The following is a 15,104-nucleotide window of genomic DNA, read 5'->3' on the forward strand; positions in this document are numbered from 1 at the left end:
TATTTATTATCCCCATTATATGGACAGGGACAAAAAGCAAGAGACAGGCCAAGCAATATGCAGTGCCTCACTGTGAGTCACTGACAAGAATAAAACTCAGATAAAAATGCCCCAATGTATTTTGGACTTAGACCTGTGAGGTCTTCTGCATGAAGGCGATCAGTCTGTTAATGTTTCCATTCAATCTGCATTGCAGTGCCTGGTGGTCTACCAGGATCCTATGCTGTTCTGTGTCTCCTGATCAGTATGCTGTCACCTAATCATCAAAACAAAAGTTTGTGTGACTTTCTGTTTGTTTTGAGAAAGATTTCTTTGGTATAACTTAATTCCTGATTATTTGGAAAGAAGCTGTCTTATGTTCATGACCCCCCCAAAAGTTTTCAAATTAATTATAAACCAGGATTATAGGACCTGGTAGAGGGTCTTAAACAGGCTTCATCTCCTTGTACACTGAAACACTGATTTAATGAAATATAGCACGCTTATAATCTCTGTTGTCATTGTTTTGGTATTTGCAGAGTACCACTTTGCTTAATTGTCCCTGATTTGCCACCGGTTATGAGATGAGCTCTCCACCAAAGCTATGCAGTGCTCTTAAGAGATGGGCTCGCATGGGGGGTTTCTCTACAAAAAGTCCTGTTAGATTCTCTGCTTTCTGTTTATTTCACAGTTTTGTTGCATCACATCACGAGGGGATTGAGTGCACCCTCAGTAAGTTTACAGACGACACCAAGTTGGGTGGAAGTGTTGATCTGCTGGAGGGTAGGAAGGCCCTACAGAGGGACCTGGACAGGCTGGATCGATGGGCCAAGGCCAACTGTATGAGATTCAACAAGGCTAAGTGCTGGGTCCTGCACTTGGGTCACAACAACCCCATGCAACGCTATAGACTTGGGGAAGAGTGGCTGCACAGCTGCCTGGCAGAAAAGGACCTGGGGGTGTTGGTTGACAGCCGCCTGAACATGAGCCAGCAGTGTGCGCAGGTGGCCAAGAGGGCCAACGGCATCCTGACTTATATCAGGAATAGTGTGGCCAGCAGGACCAGGGAGGTGACAGTGCCCCTGTATTCGGCCCTGGTGAGGCCCCACCTCGAGTACTGTGTTCAGTTTTGAGCTCCTCACTACAAGAAGAACCTTGAGGTGCTGGAGTGTGTCCAGAGAAGGGCAATGAAGCTGGTGAAGGGTCTAGAGCACACGTCTCATGAGGAGCGGCTGAGGGAGCTGGGGTTGTTTAGTCTGGAGAAGAGGAGGGTGAGGGGAGACCTTATTGCTCTCTACAACTACCTGAAAGGAGGTTGTAGTGAGGTGGGGGTATGTCTCTTCTCCCAAGTAACAAGCGATAGGACAAGAGGAAATGGGCTCAAGTTATGCCAGGGGAGATTTAGATTAGATATTAGGCATTGGAACAGACTGCCCAGGGAACTGGTGCAATCACAGTCCCTGGAAGCATTCAAAAAACATGTGGCTGTGGTGCTTAGGGGCATGGTTTAGAGGTGGACCAGGCAGTTAGGTTAACGGTTGGACTCGACCAAAGAGGTCCTTTCCAACCTTAACGATTCTATGATCACATGTGGGTATCATGTCACATCCAGTGAGCCAACACCAAATGTAGGGCAGAGTAAGACAACTGAGAAGCCAGTGGGCTAGTAGATGGTCTCATCATTTGTGTGTCTACTCACCTGTATAAATTCAAGCATAGTTAGAAGGGAGTACATCTCCATGTCTGCATTGCTCCCAGGTGCATTATGTGTTACTGTCGTGGTTTAACCCCAGCCAGCAACTAAGCACCACGCCGCCGCTCGCTCACTCCACCACCGGTGGCAGAGGGGAGAGAATCAGAAGGGTAAAAGGGAGAAAACTCCTGTGTTGAGATAAGACCAGTGATAAAAAAATTCACAGATGCTTCTCCTCACAGTCCGAATCTCCCCAAGGGAGAAACGGAGTATTCAGAGAGTCCCTGAAATGAAACTCAATAGCAACAAAGTTACTATTAAGCAGGTATTCTTTATTGCAGCCCTGGGCAGCACTGGGGATTCTCCACCATAAGTGCGCCACCGATTTGGTGGACTTTCAGAGATTATATACTATAAAATCCTACATATTCACAGGATTTCCGAGAAATCATTTACATAAACATGAGATTTCCTGGAACTCATTAACATCTGCAAATGTACGATCCGCATGCGCAGTTGTCTCCCGTGGCGGTCTTCAGGTGGTCTTTGGGGGTCTTCAGATGAAGGCTCGTAGTCTTCTTCACTGTGTTCGCTGATTGACCTTTGCTTCTCCGAAAACTCAGTGCTAGGATCACATAAACGGTGTCCTTCAATGCAGTGGCTTTGTCTATCTTGACTTTAACCCTTTCATTGGTGGGATATCTTTTTGGGATACTCACTCTCTGCAGAGAAAACTTTGAATGTTCTAGTCCACCCACTCTTGATATTATTGGTGTTTGTTATTATACTAACAGTCGTCAATTGACTTTTGTGATATAAGGTGAAGAAATTAGCTATGAGAGTTTGGGCCTTGCCTAAGGTGATAAAATATGAAAACTTAAGACCTTTGTAAAGAAATTTACAAAGTTTAAAGAAAAGGGGGGGATGAAAGCGTTAAAGCCACTGCATCAAAATGCCTCCTGAAAAGCCTAGGGGCAAGGAGTATATTTAAATATCTTAGTCACTTAACTAAACATAAGAAAGGCCTTTGTGATTTAGGGAGTAGTTAAGAATGGTTGTAAGATAAGGGGGCTCTGGGTTAATCCCATCTCAGACAACTGGGCCTTGGGAGAACAAATGCATGGAAGATAGGAAGTCACAATAGGATGACAACGACAGCCTTGAAGGACACAGTTTACGTGATGCTGGGACTGAGTTTGTGCAGAAGCAAAGGTCAGTCAGCGAGCACAGTGAAGAAGACTACGAGCCTTCATCTGAAGACCCCCAAAGACCACCTGAAGACCACCACGGGAGACGACTGCGCATGCGGATCGTACATTTGCAGATGTTAATGAGTTCCAGGAAATCTCATGTTTATGTAAATGATTTCTCGGAAATCCTGTGAATATGTAGGATTTTATAGTATATAATCTCTGAAAGTCTACCAAATCGGTGGAGCACTTATGGTGGAGAATCCCCAGTGCTGCCCAGGGCTGCAATAAAGAATACCTGCTTAATAGTAACTTCGTTGCTATTGAGTTTCATTTCAGGGACTCTCTGAATACTCCATTTCTCCCTTGAAGGGATTCAGACTGTGAGGAGAAGCATCCGTGAATTTTTGTATCAGTTTTGGCGACCCAGGTGGGACCCTCTCTGCTCAGCTGCAGGACCCGTTGAGAACGGGACTCCCTAGGGTACCCCCGGAAAATTTCCGGAGGGACTCCTTGCCTCAATCGGATCGCTGCAGGAGCAGACGAGGACCTTCTTCAGGAAAAGGTATTCTTTCTTAAATTTGGTTTGGGACTAGTCATCTGTCAGAAACCCCTGTAAGCCGTGAGTGGTTCACGCTTGGTGGAGTATACCGGGCTGCTAGCGCCTTAAAGGTATACACTGGGGGCACTTCTGTGCTCATCTGGGAGTATTTCGGTGCTCATTTGGAACTCTTGCATTTGGGTATATTGGATCTTGGCTTTGGAACTCGGTTATTTGATTTTGGGATTGTGTTTGGCATGTTATAAGGACAAGTAGTTGCTCTGTGTTTGCTTTTAGGATTTTTGTTCATTGTATTGGTATGTGAGCGTTTTTGTTGTCAAAAGTGTCTATACTGTCCTGTGCGTGTGTGAATGAGACGTACTCTTAGTACGAAGCGAGTGCGGAGTCCTGATCCGCGGTTTCGTTGTCCCGCGAGGGAAACGGCCGGAGACGGACGAAGCAAAAGAAAAAGATTGTAAGGATGTAAAACAGTAATTCTGTAACCCTCTAAGTGGTAAAGTGTGGACCGTGGAACTCACAGTTAAGATACTGCGGGAATACAGGAGAGAACTGGGACCAATAAAATGGGAGGGTCACAACAAAGTAAAGAGATACCAAAGAAATCTCCATTAGGTTGCATTTTATATCACTGGAAGGACATAGGGGGTCCTCCTGGAGGAAATGTGAATAAGAAAACTCTAAGTATTGTAATCAGTGATGGCCATTGTATAAATTAGATGATGAAGAAAAGTGGCCTGTGAATGGGACTCTGAAGTATGATGCCTTGCTGCAACTCCTGTTATTTTTAAGGAGGGAGGGAAAATGGGACGAAGCTATGTATGCAGATATGTTTTTCACCCTCCGAAATCACCCTGAGTGGCAGAAAGATTGTGGTTTTAATTTTGCTCCCCAAGATCCCATGGCGTTGGCTTTGGAAAAGGAAAATCAGAAAGAGTTAGGGAAGTTGAAGCGATGTTCAGCATGTAGTATTGGACAGAGGTGTTTGAAGGTGAAAGAGAGACCCAGAAAGGCGGAAGAAAAGTGCCTTTCCAGATGGATGATGTGGATAAGTGGAAGGATGCAGTTAAGAGGTCTAGGGAGGACCCAAGTGGGATTGTGAAAAGGTTTGAGTGGATTACTAAGAATTTGGACCCGGATTGGAAAGATGTGGATCTTATGCTAGATGCTATGACTGAAACTGAGAAGCAGCTTGTATTAAAGGCAGCCCGAGCTCATGTAGAAACATAGATTGAGGGATGAGTGTTACAGGGCACAGCCGAAGATCATGTGCCCTCCAGGGACCTGGGTTGGGACCCTAATGATCCAGCTCAGTACCATTTGTTGCAACCATACCGAACCTGGATCAAATTGGGAATAGAACATGCGATCCCAAAGGCAGTTAACTGGTCTGCTCTGTATGCTATCAAGCAGGGGCAGACTGAAACGCCCACGGAGTTTTTAGATCACTTATGGGCTGCTGTGAGAAGATTTACTGCTATGGAACCGGAGTCAGAAGCTGCCACGCAGCAGTTGGTATCTCTGTTTCTGGGACAATCCACTAATGATACCAGAAAGAAACTTCAGAAACTTAGGGAACCAGATATAAGGAATTTAGAAAAGTTGCTGGAGGAAGCGTGGAGAGTATATCGGAATGGGGAGGGGGAGGACAGAAGGAAACTGGGAAAGGAGATAGTGGCTGCGTTAGCCACATTCTCTGTATTGAATCAAACCTTGTTACCTATAAGTAAACAAAATGTTAATGTTGTGGGAGCAACTGGGCAGGTTGAAAAAGCTTTTTTCTTGAAACCATTAAAATTTAGAATTGGGAAGAGTGTGGGGATTCACAAATTTCTCTACCTGCCTGAGGCTCCTAGACCATCACTGGGAAGGGACCTATTAGAACAACTAAATCCCGACATAAAATTTAGAAATGGGGAAACTGAATTTAAAATACCGGACAAAAATCACATTGGAATTTTAAGCTTGGTTCTTACTGAACCCCAAATTAGAGAAGAAGAAATTATACAAGAAATAAACGACCAGGTATACCCAGGAGCGTGGGCCTCAGGAATACCTGGAAAGGCTAAAAATGCTGAATAGGTTGTTGTTAAACTCAAAGCAGGGGCACGACCTGTTAGGATAAAGCGATACCCCTTGAAATTGGAAGATAGGTGAGGGGTAAAAAGTATTATAGAGGAGTTTATAAAATTTGGACTACTAATTGAATGCTCTTCAGAATATAACACTCCCATTTTGCCCGTCAAAAAGCCTGATGGCAAAACTTATCAATTGGTGCAAGATTTGCGGGTAATAAATAGTTGATGATTTGTATCCGGTAGCGGCAAACCCATATACTCTGCTGACTGGTTTAAAGGAAACCTATGAATGGTTTACTGTGTTAGATTTAAAGGATGCATTCTTTTGCCTTACCTTGGCTCCAGAAAGCTGCAATTTATTTGCCTTTGAATGGGAAAACCCCGATACAGGACGAAAAACCCAACTGACCTGGACAGCGTTACCCCAAGGATTTAAAAATAGCCCTACCATTTTTGGAAATCAATTAGCTAAGGTATTAGAGACCTGGGAGAGGCCCCTAGGAAATGGGATTCTTTTGCAATACATGGATGATATCTTAATAGCCACAGAAAAGGATGAAGAGTGCAAGGAATGGACTGTGAGCTTGTTGAATTTTCTGGGATTAAGTGGTTATCGAGTCTCATTACAGAAAGCCCAAATCTTGAAGAAGGAAGTAATATACCTGGGATTCGTGATTTCCAAGGGACAAAGACAGCTCGGGAATGACTGAAAGGAAGCTATCTGCAGAACTCCAGAACCGACCACAGTAAAAGAGCTTCGAACCTTTTGGGGAATGACAGGTTGGTGCCGATTATGAATCTATAATTGTGGACTTTTGGTTAAACCTCTATATGAACTGTTGAAAATAGCCAGACACAATTAATATGGACTGATGAAGCTAAGAGGGCATTCAAGGAAGTGAAACTGGAGCTAATGATGATACAAAAATTCACGGGTGCTTCTCCTCACAGTTCGAATCTCCCCAAGGGAGAAACGGAGTATTCAGAGAGTCCCTGAAGTGAAACTCAATAGCAACGAAGTTACTATTAAGCAGGTATTCTTTATTGCAGCCCTGGGCAGCACTGGGGATTCTCCACCATAAGTGCTCCACCGATTTGGTGGACTTTCAGAGATTATATACTATAAAATCCTACATATTCACAGGATTTCGAGAAATCATTTACATTAGAGCAGTTAAATAGGCAAAGCAAAAAAACCATGCACGCAAACAAAGCAAAACAAGGAATTCATTCACTACTTCCCATCGGCAGGCAGGTGTTCAGCCATCCCCAGGAAAGCAGGGCTTCATCACGCGTAACAGTTACTTGGGAAGACAAACGCCATCACTCTGAAGGTCCCCCCCTTCCTTCTTCTTCCCCCAGCTTATATACTGAGCATGAGTCATATGGTATGGAATAGCCCTTTGGCCAGTCTGGGTCACCACACACCACCCCCCCGGCTGTGCCCCCTCCCAGCTTCTTATGCACCCGGCAGAGCAGGGGAAGCTGAAAAATCCTTGACCAGTGTGAGCGCCACTTTAGCACCTATTTAGCAACAGCTTAGTACTACTTTAGCAAGAACCAAAGCATCAGTGTATCATCGACATTGGTCTCATCCTAAACCCAAAACACAGCCCCATACCGGCTACCAAGATGAAAATTAACTCTATCCCAGTTGAAACCAGGACAGTTACCAAAACTGCTCACAGATCAGCAGGTAGAGTAACGTAGCGTGTGCTGGCTGAAACTCAGATGTAACCAGGGGGAGCGTAAGCAGGGATTTGGGGCCATATTAGAGGCCTGTGGATAGGATACCTTCTGAAGTTATAGTTTTCCTGGTTTAAAACAGTGGGTACATTTTGTCTCCCAACGTCTTCTGTTGGAACTGCCTGTGTTTCCTAAGTTACCAGACCTCATTGCATGCTGGTGGTTATTATGTAGTTTAGTGATAACTCCATTCAAATCAGGAGAGTTACACTTCTGAAAAACTGGCCTGGAATTAAAATCATATCTATACATGTAAGCAAGTGTGCATATCTGAATGCAAAATCAAGACCTAACATTTTCCTATGTGTTAATGTGAAGATACTTCATTCTTACTAAACCTAAATCCCGTTAAGCCAATAGGAAGTTTGCCTGAGAAGACAAAAAATGTGGCAGAATTTGAACTATAACAGATTTTTATTTTATAGCTTATGACCTCTAAATTAGAAAATGGAGTTTGCGTATCACAGCTTATTTGAATATAGATTAGATTGTTTTCCCTGACATATGATTGATCAGTAATGTGTGATTTTTTTTTTCCTTTCTTTTTCCCAACTTAGTTTTATTGCTTCTGTTACTCTTAGGTAAATTACAGTTTCATCCATTAGAAGAACTGAATTAGTTCTGAAATAATTTCAGACACACAATATAAAGGCAATAAGTAATATTACAGACCTGACTTAAAAACAAGAGTATTCCAGTGAGCTGAAAATCTTGCTGCATCTGCTGGGAGCTGAGTTAGTGCTGGGCTCTGCTTTATTCATATAATTTCAATTAAACTGCGAATCACATTTATAATGTTTATGTTTGGGGTTTTGCATATTCTTTTGTAGAAATGCATGTCTTATAAAATCACTTTTGCCAAAGAAGGAGATTCTGATGCAGTGATGGATGGAAGAGAAGTGGCCAACCTTCCTACCTTCCTACCTGGAGTAAAATTATCCTGTGGTGGTGATTAACCTGAGTGACTATTCAAGTGAATACTAGGAGTAAGAGGTTTTGCCCACATTTTGATAATACCTATTGTTTTCCATAATGAATGCAGGATTGGGACCGGTTCATAAATGCAGTCTGTTTCTCCAGTAGTAATCCTTTGCCTGTGCATTCACAGTCACTATCAGAAATAATCTGGATGCAGTTTGTCCAGTTGGCCTCATCTCATTACCAATCATAAAGCTATGAGTTCTCTACTTACCTCAGTTGCTAGAACTCTTATGCTGAATACTGGTTTAATATACAGTTAAATTGTATTATTTACAGATTATTAGGTATACATGTTAGAGTGGAAAGGCTTATACACATTCTCTCCTGGTCTAGCATGCTATTTTGGTTGCAAATGTGTATGCCTCATTACCTCTACTCATTTGCTTCTGATTTTTCTGTATGCTGATATAACATGTAAAGCCCGTTGATAAGTAACTCCCACAGAGTGTATGGTGGGTGGCCAATTAGCCAGCCAGGGCATGCATTCATATCTGGTGAACATATGCTTAATTTCATAACTGTCTGCCAGGATTTCTGGGTTGCAGTCACAGCAAAGGAAGAGAGAGTACAAAAAGATTTAGACAAGTGCTCTCCTGCCTGAATCAGGTCAGTGCGATACTTTCCCTTTATTCTCCACCGAGGTGGGAGATGGCTGACCCCAGTTAGTCTGGCTCAAACAGTGCGTTAGCACCGTGCCCACACTGCTCTCTCTGAAAGTCTGCTGAGCTTTGTTAGCTTTTCCTGGCTCCATCAGGTTGTTCAGTAGTGGTAGTGAAGCTCTCACTACCATCAGGTGGTTAGCTGAGTTTTCTGGCTTGTCAGGTCTCCTTTCTGCAGACGGCCACTGCCCAGCAAGACTTTGCATTTCTGTGTGTTGCAATGTGAAGGACCTGCTAATTCATGAGAAAATAATGGCAGCTTGTGGCTGCTAAAATAAACAAGCACATATGGTCAGCCCATACAGAGACTTAGTAAAGCAAGGATTACCTATGCTGTTTTTAAGTGACTGCAGAATATTTTATGGAAAATGCAAATGTATGAATTCCGCTGTTTCACTGGTTACCAAATGTGTTATATTCTTAACCTTGCTGAAATGACAAGAAATGGTAGTGATGAAGTTACCCTTATTATCTTTCCTCATGACTTCTGATAAACTTTAGTAGCTAAAAAGCATAAACCATTGTTTAAGCAGAATTTGCTGTGTAAAGTGCAGAAAAACACAGATATTTTCCACAAGGATCATCTTACTGTTTAAACTGGCCATTCCCAGACCAGAGTCCTTCACAGTGCAGTTCAGTGCTCCAGAGAGAGGCAGAGGCAGATTATGCACATGAAAAGCACATGATGTTTGTGTGTGTTCCTTTTTTCCAGGTGCTAAATTGCATTTAAAAAAAAACCCTAAAAATACACTTAGGATGTTAATTTCAGGAGCATTGGAGCCAGTGGAAGTAGGTAAAGGCCTAAGCAGGATGTGCCAGAAAAGCCCTACCTAGATGTATCTCTTCTGCTGTTCCAGTAATTTGGTCACCAGTAGGGTGGATAGAGGACTCTATTTATAAAAGGGAAAAGTTTGATCTAAAAACAATACAGCTATTACAATGTAGTCCATGCTGAAAAAAATTCAGAGCCACTCTCCTGGAAGAATGATAGATAAAGTCAGTTTGCAATGGGAGAACTGAGCTTTTCCTGCTTTGTTAAGGAAACACAGTAAGTGACTAAATGAAGGTCTTCACTTAGTTTCTTTTAAGTTGCATATGCATCACTTGAACAACGTCTCCCATCTTCAGGCTGACACTTGCATTTTCTACAGAATGAACATCATCACCACTTCAGATTTTAATGTGTTGGAGCAGGGGGAGGTAAGAAAGATCTGAGTTGCTGTGTGTAAAGTGAAAAAATTTATGAACTGAATATGACAGTTGTGTCTTTTTAGGCTCTGAAGAGTTAGGAAGTGGAAGCTATGGGCATCAGTATATCACAGACACAGTGACTGGTGATGATGATGGATTTGATATTGATGACTCAGACTACGACATTTACACAGAAGAGGTAAATTTCAAAATTTCACTTTGACTTTTCTGTTTTCTTTATAGTCTTAATATTTTAAAGTGTCTGGTCTTGTCAGAAAGTTTAATATCTGATATTGTATGCTCAGATATAATAATGTGGTTGTTTCTTTTTCTTCAGTGAGGATGAATTTGTTACCTCAGATCTGTATCTTGGAAGGTATTTGTTTCATTTCCATGTAGCATTTTAGGTTTTACTGAATTTATGTTTCTTTATTTCCTTTCATCTCAGACCACTTCCTACTATCAAAGGAGGCAACAGAAAATTTCTGGTCGAAACTAAGGTCAGGCCAGGGTCTAGTCCCAGGCTCCTATCACAGGTCCTTACAACCACTTCTGAACCCACTACTTCCACTCCCACCACCACACGGCCTTCAGCCACAGCAAGGGCGACTACAGCTAGGGCAACAAGGAGGGGCGGCACATCTTCTGCAACGCACTTTTTTGATCTCTCCTGCAATGAGACCATCGTCAACGACTATGACCAGGGTGGCTCACGCTGCCACTGCAACTTGGGAAAAGGAGGAGAGACATGCGCGGAAGGTAGGTTTCCACATGCCCACAAGTCTGTGGGACTGCACTTCCTCAATGACCCTAGACAAGGCATCCCTCCGGCATCAGCAGGCTGAATGTCTGTGGCCTCTGCGCAGTGACAGCTGCCTTGGGGAGCACCAGTCTGCTGCAGGCCAGCTGGGGGCTGGTTGCTGCTCTGCTGCTGGCTTCTGTTAGCCTGGGGCAAGGAGTAGCTTTGTGGTAAACCAACTGTCCTGGTTTCAGCTGGGATGGTGTTGATTTTTCTTCCTAGTAGCTGGTATAGTGCTGTGTTTTGGATTTAGGATGAGAATAATGTTGATAACACACTGATGTTTTAGTTGTTGCTAAGTAGTGCTTACACTAGTCAAGGACTTTTCAGCTTCCCATGCTCTGCCAGGTGCACAAGAAGCTGGGAGGGGACACAGCCAGGACAGCTGACCCAAACTGGCCAAAGGGCTATTCCATACCATATAACATCATGCTCAGTATATAAACTGGGGAGAGTTGGCCGGGGGGCAGCAATCGCTGCTCGGGGACGTGCTGGGCGGGTGGTGAGCCAATTGTATAGTGTATCACTTGCTTTGTATATGATTATTTTATTATTATATTATTATTATTATTATTACTATTACTACTATTCTATTTCATTTTACTTCAATTATTAAACTGTTCTTATCTTAACCCATGAGTTTTCTGACTTTCACCCTTCCAATTCTCTCCCCCATCCCACCTGGGTGGGGGGAGTGAGCGAGCAGCTGTGTGGTGCTTAGTTGCTGGCTGGGGTTAAACCACGACAGTCCTTTTTATATCCACCCCTTATTCCATACCATATACGTCATGCCCAGGTCTTACACTTTCCAATACATTCCAATTAACCACCACCACTTTTCCAGTCTTTTGACATAGATATAGATAGATAAAGATATATATAGATATAGATATACACACACACATAAATATAATTTCCTTAGTCTACAGGCTAGCCCTCTAAAACATTTGCTGAATTCATTTAGTCCATGACTTTGGGCTTCATCCATCATAACAGTCTTTCAGGGCAGGAGAGATGGTGTGTGGTGTTGGATTGTTGCATGCTGAAGCCAGTTCTGGTTCCATCACCACTGCACTTTGCTTGGTTTCCTCAAAGTTCATTCTTTATTAATTTGGGTGATTCTTACTGTATACTGTTGATATGGCACATAGTAATCATTGAAGTGATGACATCCAGTATTATATAGCAACTAACATTATACAATTCAGTTCATTGGCTATTTTCACCCAAATGTACAGAGGAATAGGACTCCTCATCCTTCCTTCCTCATTAGACTTAGATCCACTGCAAAAATAAGAATTCAGGCCTGAAACTGGGTCTGTCCTCAGTGCTTCTTAGGAAAATGAGCTACAAAGGTAGCAGTAAGACATCTCTCCATTTTTATTTTTTTTTCTGTGCTAGAGCTGGGATGGTCCTCTAACATAAGACAGTAAAGGGTGTGGATCGATAATGCCAGCTGACAAGAGCGATATGAAGGTCCACTGTTGCAGCCAGGGATGGAGAGATGCCTGCGGGGACCCTCTTCTCCCCATCACTCCCTTTACCTTCTGCCCTGAGCTGACTAGAGGGAAGCGCTGGGAGCAGATGCTGGATGCAGCAGCTATGGAGCAGCAGTGACTAATGCAGTGTGGAGTCTGGCCCAGTGCACATTTCCCACATATGTTTTTATAATCCTGCAAAACAGAAAATTACTTTGTTGTCTCTGTGTTATATGAATTCTTAAAAGGAGATAAATATAAAGTAGATGGGTTCTGTCTTCTGTAACAAGGATGAAAATCTGGAGAAAGTTCCACTGAAGCCAGCGATTAAACTGTTGAGCAGTATTTGGCCCTCAGTATCCTGTTTCTTTCCAAGTTCACCAGATCCTTGGGAATAAAGGAATTAGTTATGAAAGGTGGTGGGAGGACAAGGCAATAGGTTAACTGATTGTTGACCACTGCTGACTAATGGTTGTCTCTGGAGGAACTCTGACTTGCATTTTCACCTGATGTTATCTAGTGCTAAATGTGTATATCAATTTTTATAAGGGAGAAAACTGCTAAACAACATGTTTCTGTCTTTGCTTTTCGATATTATTATCCAGTATCCTCAGTTCTCTGGCTACTCATACATCACCTTTGAACCACTGAAAAACTCCTATCAGACATTTCAAATTACCCTTGAATTCAGGGTAAGTTTAAGCAATTCCAAACTCACATAGGAGCTTTAAATTTTATTCACTTATTCTGATGCTGTGGACAATGGAACAGTAACTTAGCTTCAGTATAGCTTATAATGTAATTGTGGTGAGCCTATACATAATCTTCATCTCTAAAGATCTGTCTTCACATTCAATGAATGCAAATGAAGTTGGTAAACTGAGCTAAAATATTTGTATCCATTACTGGTAGGCAGTGCATGAGAGAATCCCTGGGACTAGTAATACTGGCATTGCAGACTAACAGCAATGTACATTGGCAGGGTTATAGCCATGTGAATGAGCTACAGGCTGAAGTACACCTGGACTTTTTGTGAATTACAGTTTGGAAGTGGCATGCAGTATCTTTACATATAAGAAACTGTGATCATCTTGTTGTACTGAGCAAAATACTGCCCTATATCCAGAGTTCTTTTTCCAACCCTGCAGGATTTAAGTAGGCATTATTTTCCACCTCTGAAGTTTGGGTCACTGGCTACTAATACATGCAAGATACTGGACTACTTAAACTACAGGTCTGAAGTGGTGGGGTACATCCCACACTGGCTTGTGTTAATGCTGTCTGTGTATTACAGACGGAGCTGGTAGGGCTGCCTGTAGGGAGGGTGGCTGAGCAGGTGTCATAGGTGAGCTCTCAGATGCACCCTTGCTCCCACGTAAGGCAGAGTCGCCAGCCTCATAGCCTAGGTATGACACTGTCACTAGAGCAGCAGCAATCTTTTGCCTCATGTGGTGATCTAACACTCTTCTGGCAATTTGTCAGCTTAACTTGCAGGATGGCTGCAAAAAGAAATCTTGCCTGCACAGATTGTTCAGCTTGAAAAGTGTCAGGATCACTGAACATGTGAAGCAGAGTGTGCGTATTCATGTGCAGTAAGTCTGATGTGTCTACACTTAACAGGCTTGCTAGGATATCCTTGCTAGACTTTGTGCTCAGAGGTGTCATATGGGACGTCTGACAGTTTTTAATGCTTTCAAGCTTGTTTGTAGGTCTGATAGTATCACGCTGTAAATAGAAGAGATGTTCTTAAACCGTTTAAGCATTAAGGCAATGGTTTTTTTAGGTTCTTCAAATGCAGAATTCAAAATTGATCAACCAGTTGCTGATTTTGCAAGTTAAAAACTCCATCTGAAAACTGTTGTCCCTTTTCTGGAGAAAAGTGTCCCAGTGCTGCTTGCATTTATCTGTCACTGTGAGGCTTAGACTTTGATTTTTCATGTTGATGCTGTGATTGCAGGCTGAATCAGAAGATGGTTTGCTGCTATACTGTGGAGAAAATGAACACGGTCATGGTGATTTTATGTCACTAGCAATCATCCAACATAGCATCCAGTTCAGGTAAAGCATGGATTTCTACTAGGCTCACCACCACCCTAAATCTGATGTAAAGAGAAGGGGCCATTGCTGCCTTCTGAGACTGCTTTATGTGATGAATATCTGTCGTGTCTGACTTCTGCCCCATGCAGTGCACAAAATGGATAGTATTACTTAATTTAACAGTTCTTCAATATTTTGTTCTCTCATCCTTGTTTAGTGTGTGGACATGTGTCCTGTTGAACTCTTTTTACTCAGACCTTGGTGTAAAGGCAAAATGATCAGTTTTCTTCGAGGCATTAGTCCGGGGCTTATTGCTATGTTATCAGAAATGCCAGTAAGCCACTGCACTTGCTAAGCTTATGCTATATCAAGCTGTGCATAGTCAATGTTTTGGCTTCACAGCAAAAGGACCTGCAGATAACATAGCAAAATAAAGGATTTAAAGCCAGCAAAGGGTCTAGTACTTCATTCATATCCCTTGTTTAGATGGGAGTTGCAGGTTTTTTAAATGAAGGTGGAGGGGGTTTCTTGCAGTCCCATAGATATGAAGCATGTGAAAGAGTATCTCCAGGATCTCCATATTTGTGATGGTGAGTCCTTTGAAAGTGGGGAAAAATAAAGTGGGTGATGTGGCTTAGTTCTGTTTCTGTTCACCTCCTGCACTGAACGGCAGTCAAAGAAAATGGCATGTTTTGTGCACATTCAGCTCCACAG

At 42.7% G+C, this 15,104-nt stretch overlaps 1 pseudogene; it reads left to right on the top strand.

The window, feature by feature from the left end:
• LOC104022823 (pikachurin-like) overlaps nucleotides 1–15,104 on the top strand; it is a 51,890-nt pseudogene that overhangs the window by 19,015 nt on the left and 17,771 nt on the right.

The sequence above is a fragment of the Nipponia nippon genome, unplaced genomic scaffold (genome assembly GCF_047370975.1).
Source record: "Nipponia nippon isolate SJK-2023a ecotype South Korea unplaced genomic scaffold, ASM4737097v1 scaffold_34, whole genome shotgun sequence".
Taxonomy (NCBI): Eukaryota; Metazoa; Chordata; class Aves; order Pelecaniformes; family Threskiornithidae; genus Nipponia; species Nipponia nippon.